The following is a 4,396-nucleotide window of genomic DNA, read 5'->3' as shown; positions in this document are numbered from 1 at the left end:
TTTTTTGTTTCTTATTTAATGAGGCAATTATTGCACTAAGTAACTAGATTGGGAAAAGAAAGAGGGAAGTCATTACCTTTACCGATATTTGGAATAACCAATTTAGTTATACAAATCTTTTCCCACATTCAATACCTCACTCCCAAAATCAATACCAAGTCAATTTGAGAAGATGACTGAAACGTAGGCCAACTTATTTTGGAGGAGGGGGGGGGGGGAGGGTTCTGGGCTCGAAGCATTATATAAAGTTGAAAGAGGGTATTTTTCAGGTCCCCACACATTTAAATACCAGTTAACGTTTTTTTTTTTTTTTTTGTTATTATTATTTAACTTTTTGTCTTTTTATGTGGGTTAAAAAGTTAAAAGTTTTTTTTTTAATTTAAAAAATGTTATACAATTTATCTATTTCGAAAAGTACACTTTAATCAAAAAAAAAAGCTAGCAAAAACGCTAAAACCAAAAGTAAAATCCCAGCCCCCTCCCCCTTGATAGGGTATTCATACTTTAAGAAGGAATGTAGAAAAAGTTTGTTTCATGAAATATTATAATTTATTAGGAAATAATTATATCAACAATTATAAAAAAAACTGACCTAAAAAACAAACTAAACTATATAACTGGTGATTTAAACTTAAATTGTTTTGAATACCACATCAAGTATACCACAAAAAAATTTAAAACAGTTTATTTAAAAATGGAATGTTTCCATTAATACATAAATCAACTAGAATCACCAAAAAAACAGCTTCGCTATTTGATAACATCATAACAAATATTTTTAATGAATCACTAAAAAAGGGTATTATTAAAAGTGACATCTCCAATCATTTCCAAATTTTTTTCTCTATAAATTTAGAATCAAATGAAATACCAATTAGCAAACAAATCTTTTTTAAACGCATCTACAACGAAGCAAATTCATCATGGTTTTGGGAGCAACTGTCATTGCTTCATTGGAAAAATATAAACACTTCATCTGACGTTAACTTAGCTTACAACCAATTCCTAAAATCTTTTTATGAAATATATGATGCTAACTTTCCAAAACTTAAAATATAATTAAACCGAAAAATAAAAGTTCGCCTTGGAATACAAATAGTTTAAAAAAATCTTCAAAAGTCAAACAAAAATTACACATTAAATATTTAAAGGCTAATACAATTAAAGGTAAAACCATCTACAAGAATTATGGGAAAATTTTTGAAAGACTTGGAAAATACCTAAAAAGAAATACTATTCCAATTAATTAAGCAAATTCTAAATGAAATTACTGGTAACACTAAATCTAAATCATGCGCTTTAAAAAATGACATTAAAATTAATGATGAAATCATATAAGATTCTCATGAAATAGCAATTGAACTAAACAAATTTTTTGTCTCAGCTGAACCTAATTTAACAAAAAAAACTCCCAATATAAAAAAAAAATTGATATCACGTCCTTAGCAACAACTAATCTTGATTCTTTTGAGTTATCACATGCGGAATTTGAAAAAGGTTTTAGTTTGCCAAAATCAAACAACGCGAGAGGCTTTGATGATATAAATAGCAAAATATTTAAAAATTCAAACGATTTATTAAAGACATTCTTTATAGGATTTTTTCATCTTCAATAAGACAAGGAGTTTTCCTGATCAGTTTAAAATAGCAAAAGTTACACCGATATTTAAAGGTGGAGATCTGTTCTTCCAGTTTTTTCGGAAATTCTAGAAAGAATTATGTATAACAGAATTTACACACATCTTAATGAAAATCATTTGTTACATGACCATCAGTATGAATTTAAAAAAAATAACTCTACAGAGCACCGATTCTCCAGTTAAGACGTTTATCACTGAATCGTTTGAAAAATCTGAGTATACCTTACGCATCTCCATTGACTTATCCAAATCCTTTTATACTATAGACCAAGAGATATTTTTTAAAAAACTCAAACATTACAGAATAACTGGAAATGTTCTTAAATGGCTAAAAAGTTATTTAAATAATCGCAAACAATTTGTATCCGTTGGCGCTCCTTCACCAATGAATTTGCTAAAGATTACCGGTGGTGTTTCACAAGGATCATTTCTTGGACTTCTTCTTTTTCTCATATACATTAGCGATCCTCATAAAGTATTGAGATTAAATAAAATAATGTTTGCCGATGATACAAACCTATTTTAATTACTTAATAATATCCCTACACTGTTTCAACTTATGGATCTAGATTTAAACAAGATTTCTTATTGGTTTAAATCAAACAAATTATCGCTTAACGTTAAAAAAACTAATTGGAGTTACTTTTATCCACTTTCTAAAAAAACAAAAATTCCTAACAAAATGCCATCCCATTTCATTAATAATGTCGAAAAAAACAGAGTAAATGTTACAAAATTTTTAGATGTTTATATTGATGATAACCTTACATGGAAAATTCACATTGAAAATTTACCCATGCAAAACCTCTATTAAGAAAAATTAATGTACTAAATATATATCAACTTAATGTTTATAATGCATTATCTTTTATGTTTTTATGTAAAACCAATTCTTTCCCGGTTTCCTTTCATAATTTGTATTTTTCAAAAGATAAAAATAAGCACATTCTACGAAATGATAATTTTATTAAGCAGCCATATTTTCAAACAAGTTGTAGTAAGTTTTGCATTGCTTTTCGCAGACCTTTTTTATGGAACAAAATAGTTTTAAAAATTTTTCTCAAGTTCTTATTGAGCAATGTAACTACAACTCATTTAAACGAAAACTTAAAAAATTTATTTTTACAATAGATGATTTGGTAATACACTTTCAATATATATGTATATATTGTGTAGGTATGTACAAGTGTATGTAAGATTTAAATAATTTCAACGAATTTTTCTGTAACGAAAAAATTTGTAATTATCTTGATTATATTTTACCAATATTATAAAAAATTATCAGGTTTATGTTAGCGGTTCTCAACGACAAGACCTGACAGTCTTCTTCGAGTCCTGCGTTAATTTATATTTTTTTTATCGATCTAAGTTAGTAAATTTTTTATTGTCATTTACATATTTTTTTTATCTTATAAACTTAAAACTTTATATTTTATAACGACATGTTGTTTAAAATGAAATTTAATAAAAAAAAAAATTACTATCACAACTAAAAGATTATTTCTCGGAATAGCATTCTCTTCGTAAAGTTCTACTTACGAGATAACCTTGCGCTGTACGCAAAATTTAAAGTCTGTTTGAAGTTGATTTAGCGTCAAAATTTGCGTAAAACAGACTGGTAGTATAAACAATTTCGCTTAAAGGACATCAAATTTTTTTTTTCATAATTGTAATTAATCTGCTTGTTAGGGAGTGAACACTTTATTATAACAACTAAATAATAGATTGATTTAAGATTTTTAGCAAGTTATGTTGAGTTTGGCATAAGTTAAATAGTGTCCACTTTAGGTGGACTTTTTTATTACCGTAGCATTTTCCTGCTGGAAAAGTCATATTCAGTTTCTTTTAAAATTACACCAAAATCATATAAAACAAAAGTATATTCATCGGTTATTCATCTAACTATTAGAGAAAGTTATGAAGAAGATGGTGATAGAGCTCCAGGAGTATGGTTTTCTAATGAAGGATCAAGATCTTAACTAATTGCTTCTTCAGTTAATGGAGATGTTGGTCATTCATATTTCACCTAGCCCTTACAGCTAAGCAAATGGTCAAGTATTAGCATATCCTAGTTTTAAAATAGTGAAGTTTATATGTATGCTTTATACTTTAATGTAAGCATTATTTATAACATTTAAAATACTCAACTAAAAGAGTCTTCAAGTGTCTATGCGTATGCAACAGATCCATAATACAAAACTTAAGATGTCTTAAATAAAGATTTTATAATATTTAATAGAAATGAAGGCATTTATCTTTTCTAGTTTATATATATATATATATACATATATATACATATATATATATATAAATATATATATATATATGTATAAATATATATATATATATATATATATATATATATATATATATATATATATATATATATATATATATATATAAATAAATATATATAGTATATATATCTATATATCTATATATATATATATATATAGACTATAGAAAAGAGCCTTATATATATATATATATATATATATATATATATATATATATATATATATATATATATATATATATATATATATATATATATATATATATATATTATATATATTTATGGATTATGACTTACTTGTAACCTATCGTCCATGGGTCGGAAGGTTAAAATAGGATAGGCATGAAACTTTTTTTGTTTATACTAAAAGATTATATCTATATATATATATAAATTTAAATCTATATATATATATATATTTATATATATATATATATATATATATATATATAAATATATA

The sequence above is a fragment of the Hydra vulgaris genome, chromosome 13 (assembly GCF_038396675.1).
Source record: "Hydra vulgaris chromosome 13, alternate assembly HydraT2T_AEP".
In the NCBI taxonomy this organism is placed as follows: Eukaryota; Metazoa; Cnidaria; class Hydrozoa; order Anthoathecata; family Hydridae; genus Hydra; species Hydra vulgaris.
The sequence above is the reverse complement of the archived record's forward strand: the minus strand, read 5'-3'. Positions refer to the sequence as shown.